Genomic DNA, 23,204 nt, shown 5'->3' with positions numbered 1-23,204 from the left:
CCATTGAAAGATTTCTTAAAAAGGATTAACTTGGGCCCTTTGAAAGAGAGAAAGTACATGCCCTGAGAGATAGTGCTTCTCTGAACTGGCAATATTCACTAAAGCTAGAACCTTCTGGCAGGTTCAAATTAGCTATCCCTAAGCCTGCTTGCCTCGTTTACCCATTCCTTTCTGAAGGAAAACTCTTCCAAAAAAGACTCAGGCCTGTGTTTTCTATTGCTTCCTTCTTCAGGTTCCCAACTGCCATGTACTCTTCCCTGGAGCACACATAGGCTGTTCCCTCCTTCTCCTCTCAGGATCTGTGAAGTATAAGTTTCATTTCCAATGGAAGTCACCCTCTGGGTTATTTCCCACAGTATATCAGAATACTAACAAAAACTACACCTTAAAGCATAGCCCTGTAGCCATAGGTGTTTGAAGCCTTGTTGATTAGCCCAGGATTCAGGCTCAGTTGCTTGGCAGATACTACTAGTAGTGTGGAAGTTGTGTGGCTAGGAAGATTGCTAGGTGGATAAAGTGCTCGCCACACAAGCATGAACATCTGGGTTTGGATCCCCCAGAGCCTAAGTAAAGCTATACACCATAGTGTCCGTCTGCAATCCCAGCACTTCTACAGTGAAATGAGCAGAGACAGGAGACTCCCCAGAAGCTCACAGGCCAGCTCACGTAGCTCAAATAGTAAGGGACCAGTCTCAAGCAAAGTAGATGGCAAAGACTGATACTCAAAGCTGTCCTCTGACCCTCACATGCTATCTGGGGCATACTCTTGCCCACACACCTTCCATAACCTCCCACATGTACACACACATAAAGATTCTTTTAAAAAGCAATAAAAATAAGGTGGTGGCTGTGTGATGAGATAGGATGACTTGTTTTACTCTGAACCATTGCTAGTGACACAGCAAACCTGATCATTTAGCATGTTTATTTAGAGACACTATGCACTAGCTAGAACAGCACAGAACCATCTTTTCACTCTGCATTGAAGCCAAACCCTTACATAAGAGTCTGGAAAGATTGAGGTCAGGAGAAAGCAGTTCTCCCTCACCATCCTGAACATCAAGATCTCATGCCTGTACCAGCCAAGGAGGAGGACCACATGAGGGATGACAGCTGTGGGAAGCCACATGTGCCGTTGCAGAGTGGCACTGACTACTGCTGGCCACCACGCATAAGTTTGGACAAACAACCAATGTGTACATATGCAGTAAAGTGTTTTGCAAAGACACTGCCTGGCCCGGGCATGATAATGAGGCTTTGAGAGTATAACCAATCAGATGTGAGACATGCAAATGAGGTATGATAATGAGGCTCTGTGAGGTACAGAGAGAGAGAATAACCAATCAGATGAGGAACATGCAAATGAGGCGTAGTGCATAACCAATCCGGGTGTGAGACACGCCTCTCCTAGGCCTATATAAGCAGCACCAGTTCTGGGCTCGGGGTCTCTTCGCCTCTGCAATCAAGCTCTCCCAATAAACGTGTGCAGAAGGATCCTGTTGCAGCGTCGTTACTGCTGGCCAGTCCGGCGCGCGCAAGAGACAGCCTTGACAAGGATGACAGGGATGACATGATGTGTTCTCTCTGGCCCTTTCCAGATGTTCTGCAAGAACAGAGTCAGTCCCTTAAGTCACTTCACAACACAGATCCTTTTCCCCTTCCACCGAACCACGAACTTGTGCGTTCTAGAGGGTGGGGCCGCTGTTAAAAAGTTGGCAATGGGGTGGGTAAGGCACTTGTTTTCCTTTAAACAATTCTAAACTCACGCCTAGGAAACTGCTGCAAGCCTATTTTATAGCTGAAGAACCCAAGACCTAGAAAAGTAGTGATTTACCTGGGATTAATGGCCTCATTGGGAATAGATTCCCTGTCTGAGTCCTTGCTCAGCTCTACCCTAGCTGTGTGTGTCACCGGAGCATATAAACTAACTCCATTAGCTTCCCTGAAAATGAGGACAAAAGGGCCACTCACAGGTTTCCTGTCTTGCTCAAGACTTGAAAAGTGCTTTGTAAACTCTGAAGAAGAAAAGAGTGACTATATATGGGTAGCAATCTCCTTAAGCTGGTGGAATGGGCAAGGGGTGAAGCCAGTGAGCACTCAGGCCAGTGGGTCTCAACCTGTGGGTCTAGACCCCTTTGGAGGTCGACCATGTAGCATTAGGAAGGTTGAGAACCACTGACTTAAACTCGTGGTCCCGCCCTGTCTCAGAAGCTAGTGCATGCTCTAGAAATCCGCTCCTATGAAATATTCTCCTGATAGCTTCAAGCTACCATAAAGCCTCCTTGGCAGCTACAGATTTGTTCTTTTTGACTACTGTGTAGTCCCAGGTTTACTCTGAGAAACTTGGCTAAAACACTTTTAAATAATTTAAACTTCTTTTTAAAATATGTATATATTTAGCTACAGCTATGTATATATTTATCTTTAGCTAATTACAATCTTTGCATTAATACAGAAATATCCCAAGACCAAGGGATGGTGCACTCACCTTCCCCAATTTTGTTCCCCACGGGCAGCATTGGTCCACATACACAGTTTCAAAAATAGCATGTATGTGGACATACTGGACTATACTTGATGACTGGCCTTAGGGATCTGTGGTGGGTACTTCACTCTTACAAAGCTGCGAGCTGTTTTTCACAGTTACACAATACTTCACTGTAGAACTATGTCATACTTTGTCCTTGCTCTCTATTAGGTTATTTCCAACTTGTACTTTTTTTGAGGCAGAGTCTCATATATCTCAGAGTTGCCTTCATATTGGATGTAGCAGAGGGTGACACTCGGAATAGCTGATGTCCCTGCCTCCACTTTCAAGTGCTGGAATTACAAGCTTGAGCCACAACTCCAGGCTAATGTGGTTGGCGCTAGGGATCAAATCTAAGGCATGCGAGGCAAGCACTCTACAAATGAACTATACTTCAGCCTTCCAACCTGTAATTCTTATATATGGTATCATATGTAACCTCATTGTGTATATACCTGTGTGGACACAATTTATCTATGCTGAATTTATCCCTGCTATTTACTCAGTAGAAACCACTTCCTCCACTTTTCTTTTGGATTGCTTTTTCTTTTTTGTTTTTCGTTTTGGTGTTGGTTTGTTTTCGAGATAGGGTTTTTCTGTGTAGCCTTGGCTGGCCTAGAATTCATTCAGTAGACCAGACCAGCCTCAAACTCAAAGACCCCCTGCCTCTGCCTCCAGAGTGCTGCAATTAAACGTGTGTGCCACCACCACCCTGCTCCCTTTCCTTCACTTTAAGTAACATTGATGTCTACTCTTCTTCAGTCACCAAGCATGCCTCTGTTGGGCTTTGCAGAGAGACTTGGCATTCACATCCTTCTCTCACCTTGTCTAGTCAAACACTCCTGCCGACAAGCAGCATCTGCATGTGCAAAACACCCTCCGATAGCATCAGCCCAGGATTGCTTTAAATACACCAAAGAGGTCATGCCACAGTTAGTGAGTCTCATAAATAACCTCCTAATGAATAAGACAAGGATGCCAGACTTCCACTCTGCCAAAAGATCAGGTGCGTCTTCATTGGAGACAGAGAACACTGATCCCTCACCAGCCAAGCAAGAACCTTGCATGCCCATGGCAAGGGTCTACCTTGTGGGCTGCTCCAGCCTCTCTCAGCCCCCCACAGCCGCAGTCCATGCATCTCAACTCCTACTCCAGGGAAAATGCTGAAGCAAATTCCAACTTCCAGAGTTGTCTGTAGTTTCAAGAACAGACTTCTGGGGCCCATTTGTACTTACCGAGCATTCGTGCATCCTAGTTTCTAGTCCAACCGTAATTCACCTGCTACGTCTGCACTTTTGGCTGAGCTATGGTTTTCCTAAATTGAAACATTTCTTAGGCTCAAAGATCTCCCTGGTGTTCAAAAGGAAAATTGGTTTCCTATAAAAGCTTGGCACCGCTATCATTAATTAACAGAAAGCAGAATGCCTCTGTGTGTTTACCTTCACAAAGTGTATCCGTGCAATGCACATCTTTCCCGGAGGCATAGTTTATTCCTATAGAGCAGAAATTATGAATGTATTTAAAAATAAATGCATGTCTTTTACCAGCAGGGAAGTTTTGAAGAGCAGATGACATACTTCATCAAAGGACACCAGACATGCGGACGTGAAAATTAAACAGAGCCCTTTGGTAGGAGAAAGTAAATGCGATTAACCCTTTCAGTTAGTCTGAGGGCACTTTTCTACGGTTTGCTTCGACATTTCCAGCAATCTATGGGTTGTTAATCATCTAGCCAGACACTAGCTGTTTATATTTAATCGGATTTGGTGGAGCACAAGTATGTGTGTGAAAGGGGAAAAAAAGGAAAGGTTTTGTTACTAATTAGAATTTCAGACTTCCAGGGGAAGGTAAAGTTATAAGTCTCTCTGTATCTGTTTTTGTTTTGTTGAGTGAGCATCTCAGCACTTGACCTTGAACCTTGACCCAGATTGACCTTGAACTCCTCCCCAGCCTTCTGAATGCTCACATCACAGGCTCGTGCTGCCGTACCCAACTTACAGTTATATTGTTTTTAAAATGTGGCGTAGGAGTGTGGGTATAATTCACAGGTAGAGTGCTTGTCTAGCATGCAGAGTTCCTTAGGTGATCCTTAGGAACATACACACACACACACGCATACACACAAGAGAGAAAGAGAGACAGAGACAGACAGACAGACAGACAGAGACCAAGACAGAGAGGACACAGAGAGACTATACACACAAACACTGGGATGTTGCTAAGTTTTTAGAAAGAAAGAAACCTTGTTATTTGTGACCTCTTGATACTTCAGAAAAATCCATTCCTGGCAAGAGCTGGCCACTGAAGGTAGAAGACGCCATGAAACGAAAAACAGACAGATGGTTTCAGGATGGCACGAAGAAAAATGTAGTGAGGGTCTGTGGACAAAAAAAAAAAGTGTCTTAAGAGGCAGCAATATAGGTGGATCTCCATAGTCCAGCAAAAGAAAAGGGTTCATTGCTAAGCTGGAGAAAGAGGGAACCACTGAATGTACCTGAACTTCCCCAAAACTACAAACATGTCCAACATCAGTCTGGGTCTCACGGTTGGCACATGGCACTCAGCTGATGATCTACATCTCTTCAAACGAATTCCAGGGTCCAAACCAGTGCACGAGGATTATAACTAAAGCCTCCATGTGGGTGATGCTGGGCACATTATGTTGATAAGCCAGACTCTGCAAAATAAATATGACTTGATATCATCTCTGTGTGGAATCCAAGGTACAACCCTATGGTGGCTTGAATGAGAAGATCCTCCAGTCTCAAATGTTTAAACGCTTGGTCCTCAGTTGACATTGCTGTTTGGGGGAGGTACAGAATGTATAGCCTGTGGGAGGAGGTACATCACTGGAGGCTGGCTTTGAGGGTTTAAAACATCATGCAGCTTCCAGCTTGCCCTCCCTGTGTCATGCTGAGACTCTCAGCTTTCTGTCTCCGCTACCATGCCCGCCACTGTGGCTACGCTTCTCTTAGGCATGGTGAGTGACTACACTTGACAATATTGTGTCATAGCCCTGAGATTTTCTTAAATGTTCTTACTACAGGTAGAGTAGGAAATGCAAATTCTACGAGGTGACGGATATGTTAATAGTTAGACCGCGGTGATCACTTTGTAATGTACATACATACCCAAACGTCAGGATGTACACCTTAAATGTCTTAAATATGCACAGTTCCAATTTGTCATACTTCAGACAAGCTGAAAAAAAAAATCAGAATCTGTTCAGATCCTGAAGTGCGACTGAAATAAATATTCTTTGTGTGGTTTGGTTTTAGCTGGCATCATCTGAGTCACGATACATGGAAAGCTCTGAGATGGCTTGTAATGTTAGCTACGTTATCATTTGCATTAGATGATTTCAAGCCATAATGTAACCTGGATTATATCCAGTGGCAAAAGACTGCCTAGCATGCACCAATCCTTGGGTTCAGTCTGTAGAACTGAAAGAGAAAGGGGAGGAGAGGGGAAGAGAAGATAGTAATGACTTGTGAGTATGTCCTTGAACTCTGGAACCTCACTGTATATTATTATTATTATTATTATTATTATTATTATTATTATTATTATTATTATTATTTTGCTCCTATGATTTTTTTTATAACAAGGTTGGGGTGAGGGTAAGCAATGCTGTTAAACACTGTGTTCAATAAACACTTGCTGACTTTAATTAGAGATGATCTCCTATGTTCCACGATAGAAAACATCAAACATTTTAATTTAAAAATCCCACTCAGAATCCTTCAGACTTGTCGCTCACAAGAAGCAGGAGGCGCAGTGGGACCACAGCTGAAGGAAATAGCTGCTTGGCAGTCCTCCTCCCCTCCCCTCCCCTCCCCCCCTTCTGTTGAAGGCACTGCCAGCGCCAAACAGAGCAATGCCATGTGTCCTGGGAGCACCAAGCAACATCAATTCTATTAAACTGAAAATGGAACAGACCACAAAGTCCAGCAGGCGAGAGGCTTGCTGAGGTCTTGGCAGCAAAAGACAGGCACAAACAGGCAAGAGGAGCCAGAGGACAAGCCAGGCCAGCTGCAAACCTGAAGGTCTTGGTGCCAGCCACTGCTCGTTAAAGGATCACAGAACCTGCAGGATTCATTCCCCAACCTGCCCTGCATTGTTCTGCATGCTCCACTCTGTTCCACTTGCACTCTGAGCTCCCTGCTCTTTCTTTTGAGCCGGCTTCAATCTGGCACCCTGACTACACTTTCTTCTTAACAACAACCTACCACTTCACATTTGGGTCTGGCGTTTCTTCTTTACTTGGGATTGCTTAAGTGGCTTCTCTTATAACAATGAGTGTCAAGGTTCCTTTAGCCTGCCTTGGGAGCCTACTCCTGTGACTGTTTCCATTGGAAAGCCCAGGCATTCAGCCAGGCACTCTCCCTTGGTCCTTAGACATAGGAAAGTCTTTGGAAAATCCTCAAAAGACGTAGTGGATTCAAGCATAGCCCAGTTTGTGAATACACAGAACTTCAGCTCAAAGGGAGCAGAGGACTCATGGACACAGTACCTTTGTGGTCTCAGGCATCGGGCAGTTGGTATCAGTGAGCAGGCGCTGCAAGCCTGTCAACCAGGAAGTAGTCAGGAACCATACCAGGCCCATGTCACTGGACCCGGATGAGCACTAATTCCAAAGGAGAGGCTGCTATAGTTCCTACCAGGATTGATCTCATAACTGTGATAGGCAAGGAGTTAGAACCATTGGGAATCTAGCTTTCATGTAAGAGATACAGGGTGCAGACAAAAGCAAGGTGGGCAGAGACATGGTAATGAGGATACTTCCATGGAGGGCTGTGGCCTTTGACATTATTTTGATGAAAAAAAGGTTGTTCTTTCCACTCTCATAATGTTTTAGAGAACTTTAGGGAAAGAAAAAAAGTTGGCATAATTAGCAATTTTAGACTTTTATAACTAAGCAGAAAATAGTTTTGATAGCATCCACATATCTCGTCACATACCAAGATCGTTTATTTCCAGTAGGAATGCACCTGGTTAAAAGATAAGGAATAACCCCCTACTTTTGGAAAATCCAAATCGGACAACACACCACCCGATAGAGGTAGAGCAGTGCGTTAAAGGAAACGCCCAGGTCAGTGAGGCCTGCTGGGTACTGCATCACACTCGAGCCTGTTCACCAGGATCAAAAGGTCTCCTCCCTAAAGCGTGTCAGTAATTTAATCTCCCCCGCCATGTAATCTGGTTTGCAATTGTAAACCAATGCAAAATCATGACAGCAAATACTTAAATATATGCTTCGAACCTGGGCGATTGCCCAGAAGTAAAATGCATCCAAAGATCCAATATCCTGACATTTAATAAAAGTTTGAATTATATTTGCAGCCTGCTATGATTTAATTTTCCTGAGTTCAATATTTAATAAAACTATAAAAATCTATTACATGTATCTTGTGCTATTGCGCAAGGATAGCTAACCTGTCTCGTTCTAGTGCCATGCTGCAACAGATTAAATCTGAATCTCACCATTAGCTAGTTGGGTTACAAATCATTCAATCTGTCCGTCCTTCGGTTTTCTCCCCAGTTAGATAGGGATTAAAAGAGAATCTCTTTAAGGCGACTGTTGTGAAGATTCAATGATTGGACATAAAGACTGTGAACCACTGCTGAACATGCTGTGAGAACTCAGTCCATTTTAGTTAGGCTTAATCTCTTTTCATGTGTAACCGGTACCCTCTGGTTCTTGTTTTGTTTGCTCACTGGTGTCAAATGGCTACATACAAACTCTGTTAAGAGAAGAGAAGAATTTTGTCAATTTGTGAATTCAACAAGGGCACCCTGAGGTCAAATGAGCCGTATTAGCAGAGAGATCTGTCTTGAATCAAACATGAGTCCTATGAAGGTTGAAGTTAGGGCAAACTTAAACTTCACAGGCTCCTAAGCTCCAAAGCTGATAACATGTTCACAAAACACCAGAAATCTATTTCTGATAAGCTGATAAGTTACACTTCTCTTGTGTCTATTTCGGCCATTTCTACCCCAAGCCCTATAAAACACTAGAAACATCCCAAGATGCTGTGGACCCTCAGAAGCTAGAAGGCAGGCTGTAATGCCAGCTCACCGTGTTAGTGAGTGAAATGCTCAATGAACCTTGAGTTGACAAAGAGCTGATGAGGCCTCTTTTCTTCGTGGATGCTTGATCTGCATCAGAGCAAGGTGCTCACGAGACTGGGACAACTGAATGCAAATATTTTACTTAACTTTTTTCCTCTGTAAAACTGTGACTTTGATTCCCTTCCTGGGTGTCTGAATATTTTTGGAAGAATGTGGCACAGACTGCCTGACTACAACAGCTCCTACTTATCAACAGTTCAAGTGTATTTAACCTCCAGGACAGTCCATTCAGGAGTTATTACCCTTGGAGCCATTTTAAGGGTGATGAAATAATGGAAAATGGAAAGATTGAATTTTTCTAAAATCACACAGCTATTGACCTGGGCATATCAGCCTGAGACTAAGTCTTATCTAACTTCTGAAAACACCACATTTAACTACTGCACTGTAGTAAATGCTGTTTCCTATGGAGGCTGGGGAGATAGTGCAATGGGTAAAGCACTGTATGTATTATTATATGCAAGCATATGTATGTCTTATTGTATGCAAGCATGAGTATCTAAGTTTGTATCCCTCTTACCTGTGTAAAAAGCAGGCATGGTGATGTGGGACCCAAGGCTGGGAGCTGGAACCAGGAGGATCCCAGAAGAGCAGGCCAGCCTGGCAAGTCAAATGACAAGCTCTAGGCTTAGGACAAGACCTTGTCTCAGAAAAGGTGGAAGGTAAAGAGAGGAAGACAGCTGACATTGACATTGACCTCTGAACTCGAGGTGCCACACTCACACACACTGTCTCATACTCAAGCTTGCAGCACACAATCGCAACCACAAAAGAACTCACGAAGTCGCTGATAGAAGCTTGCCTACAACACTATCAAGAAAGCTGACATGTAAGCCAGGTGTGGTGACACATGCCTTTAATCTTGGCACTCAGGAGGCAGATCTACAAATAGTTCGAAATCACCCTCATCTACAAAGTGAGTTCTGGGCTACACAGAGAAGCCCTGTTTTAAAAAAAATCATCCCTCTCTTACAAAACAACAACAACAACAACAACAACAACAAAAAAAAACCCTGAAAAACCAGAGATATGAGGTACTTGTCCAAATACTTCAGCAAAGGAAATCTTGGGACAGGAACTCAGGACTCCTGACTAACAACCCAAGACCTTTTCTCTGGAACCTGGTTGTCTCCTTTTACCAAAAGAAACAGTTTTCTAGCATGGATAAACCAGATTATCCTCCTCTCAGAATGCTAAAATGACTTGCTTTTCAGACATGGCTCACTCTTGTTTCACAGGCTCTGTCAATTCTTTTGTAACCCAGAAAATGTTGACGCAAATTAAATTCTGCAGGTTTTTAGTCAAAACATCCATGGTTGTGGGTTTCCTTGTGTTTGTCTTTTCATTTTCCTGCATTTGAAATTTCCAGTTAGGCCATAATTTGTAGGTTTAGATTTTTCAAAACCTACTTTAATAAGGGTTCTTAAAACCTTCAACCTCCCTCTAGCCCACCTACCAGAGATAGGGGGAAATAGAGTTTAATAGACAATGGGGAGTGTAGTCCTGTTTAGAAGTAGTTCTTTGGGTCAATTACAGCATTTGTTGTCAGAATATGAGCAGTCCAGTCCAAAACACCAAACACAAATCAGTAGCAGCAGCTTGGTCCAGAAGAAACTTCAGGCTCCTCTGAATCAGCATGACTCTGCCAACCTGGCAAGAAGCAGCTGGAACACAAGAAGTTCTTTGGTGCTTTTCTCTCTATGAAGTCCTGACAAGCGAAGATCAGCAAAGACCATTGAAGTGTTGCAAGGCGAACCAACTCAAGAGCGTCCTCTCACTCTCTGTAGGGTTATGTTTATATTCTTTCTAAACATTACACACCCCCTCAAGCATCCACTCCAGCAAAACATCACTGCCCTTTCGCAAAAACAACTTTCAGGAAAACGCCATGTGTTTGGTCTCAGCAAACATCCTCTCATAAGACAGCATCCAGGAAAACATCACATGACACAACCGAGTCTCCAAAGAAACCAGAAATTTCCACTTCAATAATTCCTGTAAAGGAAAAAGAGAAAGAAAGAACAAAAGAAAAAAAGGGAAGGAAGGAAGGAAGGAAGGAAGGAAGGAAGGAAGGAAGGAAGGAAGAAAGAAAGAAAGAAAGAAAGAAAGAAAGAAAGAAAGAAAGAAAGAAAGAAAGAAGAGAGGGAGGGAAAGAGAGAGGAAGGAAGGAAGGAAGGAAGGAAGGAAGGAAGGAAGGAAGGAAGGAAGGAAGGAAGAGACAGTTCATACCAGTCATGCCTGCCATTTATCCACCAGATAGCTGGCACATGACAGATGTGGTGGTTAAGTGAGGTTCAGTATCTTACCTAAAATGCCTATTGTGCCTGGCCCATTTGTCACGGATGCCCTCAGTACACTACCCATGTGATGACTATTCACCAAAAAAGCATATAAAGAATACCAATCTAATTATGATGAAAATGAAGCTTGTCTGTAGTTTAAAGAGAAGGCTGGTCGTCCCCCCCACCCCCCCAAAGGTTCTACTATGTCATGAGAGGAGCTGGAACATGAGTCTCCCACCCAATAGTGAGGAACATATTTGAAGTTACACACAAGGGTTTACTTGTTAAAGATATTACTCCCAAGAGAAAGAAGCCACGTACTTTGGCCTGGAACAACAGGAAGGATTCCATGAGGATGTCTCCAAAATTAACCCATATTGATTAGATTATAATATAACATACTAATTATATTAGACATGTAGAGACTCTAGAGTTGCATTTCTAAAGAATGTTGAAAATGTTAAGGTTATGAGTATTTGAAAATGGACTAAATATATTTTGCATTGAAATATGGCCATGAGTATTTCAGGGACAAGGGTAGAATATTATGGATTAATATGGTTAGTTCTAGACTCCACTCATGGTGATATAAAAAATGTAAAGGTTGCAACTCGTTTGAAATATTTTGCTTTGAGGGTAGAGCTCATGAGTATCATGTACACACAGAGATGACTAGAGAAGTGTTTTCATGGCTCAGCCACTCAGTGGCTGCTACCACCATGGTCTAAGGAGCCCATTTTCTGCTTCATTAATGTAAGCCAATCTAAGCAAAATACTATTTATAATAATTATTTGTTTCCTTAGTCCAGGTACTGTAATCTCAATTTAATGAGTGGACAGAAAGAAATGAGGAAAAATAAGAGATATTGTTTGCTTGTGTAGTTGAAATAAATGTAGATTTTTTTCTGAATCTGCCGTTTTCTCTATCTCCTTCTGTGTGTGTATGCGTGTATGTGTGTAAATACATTTATTCTGTTTCTCCAGAAAGTGCTACCTAATAAACTGCAGTATTCGTTCATTATTACTCCCCCCTATTTTACAGTCTGATCATCACCTGAGAGATACTCTGAGAGTTCCCAGTCGTAGCATGACTAAGTAGAAGAACATGAACCTAAGATCCCCCATCTCCAGAGTGCACACCCATAGCATTGCATCACACTGCCTTTTCCAACATCACAGACAACTAGAGCATACGTCAGTCTGCAGAAGAGTCTAAGCAGAGCCCAGAGCTTTCAACCAGGTCACCAAGTATCTCCTATGGCTTAGAGGAGGTATCCTGAAACTATCCCAGGCTTCTTGATCCCAGTTTAATATCTCAGTGGACAAGAAGAAACAAAGAACTATCTTGTTTGCTCACATGGTTGAAATAAAAATACATTTTCCCTAAGTTGACAGTTTTCTCCCTCAATATACATTAGTGTTGGTATGCTTTCTTAATACTGTACTGCCTCTGTAGTGAGTTTAGTTGTGGTTATATTAAATCCAGTGGGTGTTGCTAACCCAGTAGCAAGGGTTTGGATTAAATGTTAACAGAATGCTCAACTGAAACCACTTCTTCTTCCTTCATTTACACTTGACTTTCGCCTTTTCCCCCAGTAAACCATGTCTTGGCAGTTGTCTTGGCAGACAGAGTGTATAATAGTAATATCAGGGACCTTGGGTTGTTTCGCTTACTTCATGATCTCAGGCAAGCCAATGTCTATACACTTCTCTAGTTTGTGTGTGGGAAGGGTATGAATGTACATAAGCAAGCATATATACATATGCTTCTTACGCGCGTTCACGACCGGCCAGGAAGAACGCAACAAAACGGAATCTTCTGCGGCAAAAGCTTTATTGCTTACATCTTCAGGAGCAAGAGAGAGAATGGCGAAACCCCGTCCCTTTTAAGGAGAATTATCCTCCGCCTAGGATGTGTCGCTCCCTGATTGGCTGCAGCCCATTGGCCCAGTTGTCATCACGAGAAAGGCAGAACACGTGGCGGGAAAACTGCCCCTGCACGTGTGCAGATTATTTACTACTTAGAACACAGCTGTCAGCGCCATCTTATAATGGCAAATGTGAGTGCGGCTCCCCACATATGCTGGTGAATGGGCCCATACATGCATGTGTGGAAGACATGGTCCACAACTGATGTAGTCTGGTGTCGATGTCTGCCTTGTTTTTTGAGGCAAGATCCCTCACTAAACATGAGCTTACTAGTTCCTCTAAGTTAGCTTGCTAGCAAGCCCCATAGATTCTCCTGTTTCTATCTCTACCAGGTTATGATTATAGCTACATGCTGTCACACCCAGGTTTTGACAAAATTGCTGGTGATGTGAACTCAGGTCTTCATGACTGTGAACTCAGCATCTTAACAGAAGTATCTTCTCATACCTCCATACACTTATCTTTAAGCAGGCATAAATAAATTACGTACATACCTAGCAAGGAATGAGGGTTTACACTTCCCAAAGCATCCTGAAATTAAAAAGAAAATAATAAAAGGGGGTATTTCAATGTACAAACAACTACATGGCATTATACTCGATATTAAGAAAGCACAGACTTGGGCTGGAGAGGTGGATCAGAGGTGAAGAACACTTATTGCTCTTGCAGAGGACCTGGGGTTGATTCTAGTCACACACACGGTAGTTCACATCCTTACTTCAGTTCCATGGGATTCAATACCCACTTCTGACCTCCATGGACATGAGGCATACACACGGCACACATACACGAATGTAGGCAAAACATTCATGCATGTAAAATAAAATAATCAAAAATCAGAGAAAATGAAGATTTCATAAGTACTATGTTTATGAGACTTCTCAGCCCACAGACAGCCCAGGAGGTCTTGGTCCATCACACTCAGGACAAATGTAGCTTTGTGATCCATTTGACTTAAGAGATAAGATAGTCTTCCTGTACTTTTTCCTCCTGGGAGTTCAGCGAGCTTCTAGAGTTAGACTTCCAGGACTAGCCCTCAGACATCCCTTTTCTAAATGTATCATCAAGATATAAACTTAATTATATCAAATGACCTATACTAATATTTTACTACTTAAACTATACCTTTAGCCTTATACGGACCTTACAGTCAATCTGAAGTTATCCCCCTAGCAGTAAAGGCTCAAAGGTTGGTATGCAGAGGGTCCTAAAAGGTTTGCTCACCTCCTCAAGTTTTTCTGTCTTTACCCCTTCTCTAGGATGGACTTCCTTTAAAGGGGAATCACTTAAGAATGTTAACAAGGCACCCGACAGTAGTCCATTACAGAAAGCAAGACTTCCTAAGGCTTGAAATCCACCACCACCAACAATAACAACCACCATCCCCACAAAGACACACACACTACTTAACCCAAGGCTGGAGCTGGTGGTTTAAAAGAGGGCTGGGAAGGCAGCACTTCTCATTTTGTGCTCAGAAAGCAAAAGATGTTTCACGTACTTTCTGATGAGTTTTCAAGAACCTAACAATTTCATGTAAGAATCTAGAGACAGTGGTCATAGTGAAGCACTGAGATACACTGAAAGCCCTTGAAATATGTGTGAAACAAAACAACCATTTGTACAACCCAACCAATAGATCAAGATATGCAGGCCAATAGCTTAAGATATCCAGAACAAACATACACTCAGCCCCCAAGAGCTAGGCAACCATTGCCTGATCTCTGCTGAGAAAGAACCTGTGTTTCCCCCTTGTGTGGGGAGCCAAGAGTAACCAAGAGAAGTACTGCAGTGGATAGACTAGCCGAGCAAACACCAACGCAACTGGCTGAACACATTGAATTGTATTAAACAACCCATTCATGTTTTTAAGCTTTATCTACAATCCCAATCAGATATTGTTTTACATGCAAAATGCCATCTGACATCCATGCTACCTCACAGACAAAGAACAGATTGAGAAAATACTCAAACTCTTCCTACTAAGGAGGGGAAATGATGTACTTAGCAGAACCCATCTGACAGTGCCGTTGTAACTCTCCACCTAGTCTTGCTTTCCCTACATCACCTCTAGCACCCATCCCTAACCCTTCTACAAATATCACTCTGTTCCCCCAGCTGAAGTAGTGTCTACTAAATCACAAATGCTTGAGAACCTTTCCAGAAGAATTGCTATGTTAAGATAGAGAACTTATTGACTTCAATCCAACAACAACTTGAAGATGGTACTATGTGTGTATAAGTATGTGTAAGTGACTTTTTTAAGTCTTATGATCTTAGGTTATAAGATCATGTTATTGAAATCAGATGAGATCAAGCATGTTCAGTGTGGGCTGACTGAAACCAAATCAAGCTACTTCAAGATATGAGAGAACCTATGTTTTATTTTTCCTGTTCCCCCCATAGATCTGCTTCTCTATTCATATAGCAGAGTAAGACTGCCTATGTTGCTGGTTTTGGAGGTAGACTGGCTATCTCTGGATTCAGCCTTTAATTGTACAGAGAGACTCTGACTCACACAGCATGGCTTCCTTCATGGCCATGGATATTTAACGTAACTTAAATATCAGTGTTGGAGTCCTACCTATAAGTTGGAAGTATAACTGGAGAATAGTTTACAGGCTAAGTGGACATCCTGAGAGCTATCTGCTACAAGACTAATCATCCCTCACACCCTTAAAGATAACCATCTTTAAATTTGTGCTCCATCAGACCCTCATCTAAAGGGCAAATTGGTGAAGAAGTCTGGGGATGTCTATTTTAAGTAGGAGCACCCGGTGGTTTTTATCATGAAGTGATTTGGGGACAGTCAAGACCCACCATCTTGCACCTCTGTTTCTAAAGGCCTTTGCCTTCAATCTTCTGTGAGCTGACACATACCCTCACAATTCTCTATCCTGAATCATTTCAAGGTCTTGGGGAACAATTGTGAAAAAGTCCAAGATTGCCCACTCTTCAACAGGAATGGCATCCTGCCCTTTCAATGAAGTATGCAAAGAGAGGGTTTCAGAGAAGTAGTCCACGTCCAACACACTTTCCCCTCTTGTTTCTTGGAGATCAAGGTGGTAAGAACAACTCTCTTCTAAATTCCACCACCATTCGAGCAGATGACTTCAGTATCTCTCACACCATCCCTTTGTCCCCAACTCATCACCCTAAGTCACCTAGGTATTCTAGTCTCACACATCTGATCACATCAGCTAGCAGATACGCTCACATTTCCTAGAATATGCCCAGAAAGGTTCATTGGGACAGTGATGTAAAATACATCAAAGGCTTGGTTATACATACTGTCTTATGACTCTGATATTCCCCTAGGGTAGGCACATAATACAGGTTTGTTTTTACACAGAGACAATGAACTGAAGGAAACCATAAAATACAATTAGGGCTGGGATCAAATAGACACCTACCAGCAGCTTCTGAAGCCATCCCTCCTTGTAAAATATAGTTGAGTTTTAAATGTAAGTATGCTGCAAAATAAAAATATGTGTCCATGTATACATGTGCACATATGTGTGATATATGAATGTGTCTGTATTTGTATAGGTGTGCACCTTTCTGTGTGTATATACAAATACACATATGTGTAGTGTATGAATGTGCATGTGTTTGTGTAAGTGTACACATCTGTGGATGAGTCGTGTGTGTGTGTGTGTGTGTGTGTGTGTGTGTGTGTGTGTGTGTTTATTTAAAGGATGGAAGTCAGCATCAGAGTACCTTCCTCCATAGCTCTCACCTTATTTTTTAAAATTAGGTATTTTCTTCACTTACACTTCCAATGCTATCCCAAAAGTCCCCCATACCCCCCCCCCACTCCCCTACTCACCCACTCCCACTTCTTGACCCTGGCACTCCCCTGAACTGAGGCATATAATGTTTGCAAGACCAATGGGCCTCTCTTTCCAATGATGGCCAACTAGGCCATCTTCAGATACATATGCAGCTAGAGACACTAGCTCTGGAGGGTACTGGTTAGTTCATATTGTTGTTCCACCTATAGGGTTACAGACAATTTTAGATCCTTGGGTACTTTCCTAGCTACTCCATTGAGGGCCCTGTGATCCATCCAATAGCTGACTGTGAGCATCCACTTCTGTGTTTGCTAGGCCCCGGCAGAGCCTCACAAGAGGCAGCTATATTTTCCTTTCAGCAAAATCTTGCTAGTGTATGCAAGAGCGTTGGAGGCTGATTATGGGATGAATCCCTGGGTATGGCAGTCTCTAGATGGTCCATCCTTTCGTCTCAGCTCTAAACTTTGTCTCTGTAACTCCTTCCATGAGTGTTTTGTTACCAATTCTAAGAAGGGGCAAAGTGTCCACACTTTGGTCTTTGTTCTTCTTGAGTTTCATGTGTTTTGCAAATTGTATCTTGTATCTTTGGTATTCTAAGTTTCTGGGCTAATATCCACTTATCAGTGAGTACATATCATGTGAGTTCTTTTGTTACCTCACTCAGGATGATGCCCTCTAGGTCCATCCATTTGCCTAAGAAATTCATAAATTCATTCTTTTTAATAGCTGAGTAGTACTTCATTGTGTAAATGTACCACATTTTCTATATCCATTCCTGTGTTGAGGGGCATCTGGGTTCTTTCCAGCTTCTGGCTGGAATACTTTGGTTTCTCCATCTAAGGTAATTGAAAGTTTGGCTGGGTATAGTAGCCTGGGCTGGCATTTGTGTTCTCTTAGTGCCTGTATAACATCTGTCCAGGCTCTTCTGGCTTTCATAGTCTCTGGTGAAAAGTCTGGTGTAATTCTGATAGGCCTACCTTTATATGTTACTTGACCTTTTTCCCTTACTGCTTTTAATATTCTATTTTTATTTAGTTCATTTGTTGTTCTGATTATTATGTGTCGGGAGGAATTTCTTTTCTGGTCCAGTCTATTTGGAGTTCTGTAGGCTTCTTTTATGTTCATGGGCATCTCTTTCTTTAGGTTTGGGAAGTTTTCTTCTATAATTTTGTTGAAGATATTTGCCAGTCCTTTGAGTTGAAAAATCTTCATTCTCATCTACTCCTATTATCCGTAGGTTTGGTCTTCTCATTGTGTCCTGGATTTCCTGGATGTTTTGAGTTAGGATCTTTTTGCATTTTGCATTTTCTTTCATTGTTGTGCCAATGTTCTCTATGGAATCTTCTGCACCTGAGATTCTCTCTTCCATCTCTTATATTCTGTTGCTGATGCTCACATCTATGGTTCCAGATTTCTTTCCTAGGATTTCTATTTCCAGTGTTGCATCACTTTGGGTTTTCTTTATTGTGTCTACTTCCCTTTTTAGGTCTAGTATGGTTTTGTTCATTTCCATCACCTGTTTGGATGTGTTTTCCTGTTTTTCTTTAAGGACTTGTAACTCTTTAGCAGTGTTCTCCTGTATTTCTTTAAGTGAGTTATTAAAATCCTTCTTGATGTCCTCTACCATCATCATGAGATATGCTTTTAAATCTGGGTCTAGCTTTTCGGGTGTGTTGGGGTGCCCAGGACTGGGTGAGGTGGGAATGCTGCATTCTGATGATGGTGAGTGATCTTGGTTTCTGTTAGTAAGATTCTTACATTTGCCTTTCGACATCTGGTAATCTCTGGAGTTAGTTCTTATAGTTGTCTCTGGTTAAAGCTTGTTCCTCTCGTGATTCTGTTAGCCTCTATCAGCAGACCTGGGAGACTAGATCTCTCCTGAGTTTCAGTGTTCAGAGTACTCTCTGCAGGCAAGCTCTCCTCTTGCAGCAAAGGTGCACAGATACATGGCATTTGGACCTGCCTCCTGGCAGAAGATGAAGGCCTGAAACAGGGCGTGTCCCAGAAGCTGTGTCACTTAGGCCTGTCCCAGAAGCTGTTAGCTTTTGTAGTCCACACTCTCACCTGTGCAGACTAGTCTCAGAGGGATTCGGGAACCAAGATGATGGCTCCCCCAGATGCAAAGCCCTCCTGGGCGGGGCAGACACCTCTCCTCTGGCAGGAAAGGTGCCTGGATGTCTGGAGCCTGAAACAGGGTCTGCCTCAGAAGCTGTCCTCTAGGGACCTTGTGGGTGTCCGCCGACTCCGCGCCCAAGGTGACCCTGACCCGGTGCTGGCACCGACTGGAAGGGACTTGTGACCCTGGTCAGGGCGGGTTTCTGCTTCCTTAATGCTGTCTCAGATCCCGCTAGATTGGAATGGAACAGAAGTTGTGTTCCACTCACTGGTCGTGTGGAGAGTCCTCTAGGGACATTGGAGGTGTCCGCCAGCTCCGCGCCCAAGGTGACCCGGTGCTGGTGCCAACCGGAAGGGACTTGTGACCTTCCTCACCTTATTTTTGACAGTCCCCCACTGAACTTGTAGCTCACTGATTTGCAGAACTAGCTGACTAGCAAACTTCTGGCAACTTCCTATACATCTTCTCCCAGCCCTGGGATTATGGGTACGTGGCACAGAACCCAGGACTTAACATGAGTGGTGGGCTCTGAATTCGAGTCCTCATCCTCATCCTCTTGTGGCAAGCATTTTACTGATCCAGACAATTTAACAGCCTGTTTTTGAATATACAATAAAGCAATTTTGTTAACAGTAACTTATCTTATTAAAATTAACTTAAAATATTTAAAACTTGGCATAAAAATTTTAGGATGGCTGTTCATAGCAACACTGAATGTACTGATAACTGCTTGGAAGACTACCCAGCATCAACAAGCAGTTGAGAAAACTGAGGAAGGTGCTAGAGTACAGGCTACACTGTTACTAATGTGGAGCCAGGGGCTGGTGAGAGAGCTCAGTGGACAAAGCCACTTGTCACCTGAGTTCAACCCCCTTGGGACCACATGATGAAAGGAGAGAATAAACTACTTCAAGTTGTCCTCTGACCTCCATTCATGCACCGTAGTACACACACACACACACATATATACACAAATAAATAAGTAAATAAATAAATGAATGTAATAACTTCTTTTTTAATTTTTTGTGTTTTTGTAATAACTTCTTAAATAAATATGATAGCAAAATATTCTGTAAAATATAGCAAAGGTATGATATTATTTTTTGTACTGAGTAAGTTACAGTAGCCATGTGTCAGAGTGGCAGCCTTACCCACAACCTGTCATTTTGGCTCTTTGTATCTGTGGGCTCTGTATCCATGAAGTTAGTGAGCCAGATAGGAAGCTTTAGAGTTTAGTTTGGTTTATTTTTTCTGAGACAGGAGTTCATGTAGCCCAGACTGGCCTCAAACTCACTATGTAGTTGAGGATGGCCTTGAACTCCTTGCCCAGCCCCTGCAACCTGAGTGTAGGGTTTCGGGTGCGTGCCACCACATTTGGCTGATTCATTTTGTTTTATGAGTTAGGCATAGAACCTCCATCTTTCATGTGCCAGGTAATAGTTCTACTGACTGAGCTATGCCCCAGTCCTGTTGCACCTGCAATGAACATGTATAGACTTCCTTTTTATTATTTCTGAAACAAAACAGCAACTACGATTTACATAACACATTGCAATAGTGTTACTCTCTGGGTGTGTTGTATGCAAAAATTAGGTTGATTCATATAAAGAATTTAATATCCACATATGTGGTATGTGTGTAGGAAATCCTGGAATCAACCCCCGAATCCAAGGAAAGGCTACGGATGATATCACTCCCAACCCACAACTTATTTTTGGAGACAAGGCCTCTCTATAGACCCGGATGACCTGGAATTCCCTATGTAGACCAAGCTGCATGTATGCATGCATGCATGTATGTATGCATGCATGCATGTATGTATGCATGTGTGTACATGAAGACCTCGAATTCATGCTCATCTGTCTCTGCCTCCTGAGTGCTGGGATTAACAGTGTGTGCCATCATGGAAAGCTGCTGTTGCTGCTGCTGCTTCTTCCTCTTCCTCTTCTTCCTCCTCCTTCTGCTTTTCCTCTTCTTCTTCTTCTTCTTCTTCTTCTTCTTCTTCTTCTTCTTCTTCTTCTCCTTCTCCTTCTCCTTCTCCTTCTCCTTTCTTCTCCTTTCTTCCCCTTTCTCCCCATTTCTTTTCTTTCTCTTTTTTTCTTTTCTTTTATTGGGTATTTTCTTTATTTAAGTTTAAAATGTTAGCCCCTTTCCCAGTTTCCCCTCTGGGAACCCCCTATCCCATCCACCCTCCCCCTGCATCTATGAGAGTGCTCACCCCCTCCCCCTTCCCACCTTCCTTCCTTCCTTCCTTTCTTCTTTCTTTCCTCACCCCCCTCCTTCTCCATCCCACAACTCTTCCTTTTTTTTGTTTTTGTTTTGTTTTGTTTTGTTTTTTGGGTTTTTTTTGTTTGTTTGTTTTTTGTTTTTTGAGACAGGGTTTCTCTGTATAGCCCTGACTGTCCTAGAACTCACTTTGTAGACCAGGCTGGCCTCAAACTCAGAAATCTGCCTGCCTCTGCCTTCTGAGTGCTGGGATTAAAGGCATGTGCCACCACGCCCAGCTCCACAACTCTTCTTAAAAAGGGGGAGCTTCATGACTTTTTTTTTTTTCATAAAACCTTAGCTTTGGTGTGTTGCTGTAAGGAGCTGACAAAAAGGAGCTTCCTTTTCTGTGGAAATAGACAGAGACTGTGTCATGAAGTTATTGACATGTTCACTGAAAGACATTGTCAAATTAGGATTAGAGTGGCCATTATCATTCACCTGCGATCACAGGACAGGAGAGAGCAGAAGACACTTGTCAGCAAAAAGGACAGGGCACAGCAAACGAGCAAATGGTTTCAAGAGTCTTTGACATCTCCCTACTGTCAACCAAATCTCCTTGACTCCAGGCACATTGAGCCACAGAGAGCAAATCTTCAGAGTAAATAGTTCTAAGCATTGAATGTTCAGCGTGTTTACTATGATTGAGAAGATTGTGTGGTATGCTAGGACTTTACTGAGAGTAGTTATTAAGTATTCTTACAACACACAAATACACATGGACACATGTGAAAAGTGCATGATGCATACATTGGTTAGTTCAATAGTAGTAATTATTTTACCATGTGTATGTATATTAAATAAGCATGTTCTATTCCTTAAGTAGGCTGCTCTTAGTTGTCAATTATAGCTCAATGTCCTGGTTGTTCATTACTTTGGTTTTGTCAGCTTTATGCATGTTTGAGTTATCTAAGAGGGAACCACAACTGATAAAATGCCTTTCCTTAAGACTGTCCTGTAGGCAAGCCTGTGGGGGACTGTGATTGATGTGGGTGATCATATGTGACCCATTGTGGGCGATGCCATCCCTGTATGGGTGATCCTGAGTTGTACAAGGAGGCTGAGCAAGCCAAGAAGGAACATTTCTCCATGGCCTCTGTTTTGGTTTCTGCCTCCAGGGTGCTGCCTGGAGTTCCTGCCCTCATTTCCCTCAGTGGTGGAGAGTGATCTGAGAGTTGCAAGCTGGAATAAACCCTTCCTCCCCAAGTTGCTTTTTCTATCATCGCAATAGAAAAAGTAGCTAAGACATAAAGGAAAGAGAGAACTATCCCCTGTAAGTTGTTCTTTTTGGTTTTTTGTTTGTTTGTGTGTGTGTGTGTGTGTGTGTGTGTGTGTGTTTTGAGACAGGGTTTCTCTGTGTAGCCCTGGCTGTCCTGGAACTCACTCTGTAGACCAGGCTGGCCTTGAACTCAGAAATCTGCCTGTCTCTGCCTCCCAAGTGCTGGGATTAAAGGCATGTGTCACTATCTCTTCAGGTGAACACAGCACATGAATGCAGCGCAGGGCATGGAGGGAGAGAATTAGTGAATAAATGTAAAAATTAAAGAAACACAGTAGAAAGAGAGACTCAGAAAGACCCCCAACATCAACCTCCACACAGGTACTTACACCCACTCCATCCCATATAAACATGCATATATAGCACACACATATAAAAAGAAAGAATTCTTACACATAAGTATTTCTCATACCTATTACCAATACACAAAAGAGAATTAAGCCCAGCTTTTAATTATGGGACCTTCTGGTGACTCAGATGTCCTGGTCAGGCTGGGGTTAACCCCTACCATGATTTTAAGCTTTAGCTCCTGGAGCAGTGGTTTCTAAAATGTGTTATTAGTTCACTTTTTGGCTTTGGTAAGTATAAGACGTAATTTAATCTTCCTTTGATGATTTGTGAGGCACTTCACACCCATGCAGCGCCTCGGGTCATTATTTAGGACATTCATTTTCATTGCCCTGTCCCAGAGACGCAGGAATTATAGCATAAGAAACTGCACTGAATTTGTCCGGATCCAAGCCATAGGCTGAACTCTGTTGAAGGGTTTTTATGTTTCTACTAAGTCCTTAGAATGAGTATCTTGTCTCGCCTCGATGTGAAATAGAGAGCACCATTCTGATGAACTGAAGGGCCCAATTGTGCTTTAGATAGCTACTTGTGA

General features: G+C 42.6%; 1 long non-coding RNA gene across 2 annotated transcripts in view; it reads right to left on the bottom strand.

Annotated features, from left to right (window-relative positions):
* Positions 1-23,204, bottom strand: part of C230072F16Rik (RIKEN cDNA C230072F16 gene) — a 36,655-nt gene that overhangs the window by 5,077 nt on the left and 8,374 nt on the right. Inside the window, exons 2-5 of one of the 2 annotated variants that reach the window (NR_131128.1) lie at positions 5,022-5,204; positions 4,770-4,905; positions 3,351-3,429; positions 907-1,603 (exon numbers count right to left, since the gene is read on the bottom strand). This is a non-coding gene — a long non-coding RNA (RIKEN cDNA C230072F16 gene). Of the gene's footprint in view, positions 1-906; positions 1,604-3,350; positions 3,430-4,769; positions 4,906-5,021; positions 5,205-23,204 lie in introns of those variants that run through there. The other variant, NR_131127.1, reaches the window with a different exon arrangement.

Source organism: Mus musculus, chromosome 17 (genome assembly GCF_000001635.26).
Source record: "Mus musculus strain C57BL/6J chromosome 17, GRCm38.p6 C57BL/6J".
NCBI classification, from domain to species: Eukaryota; Metazoa; Chordata; class Mammalia; order Rodentia; family Muridae; genus Mus; species Mus musculus.
This window is presented reverse-complemented; position numbering and strand designations above follow the sequence as displayed.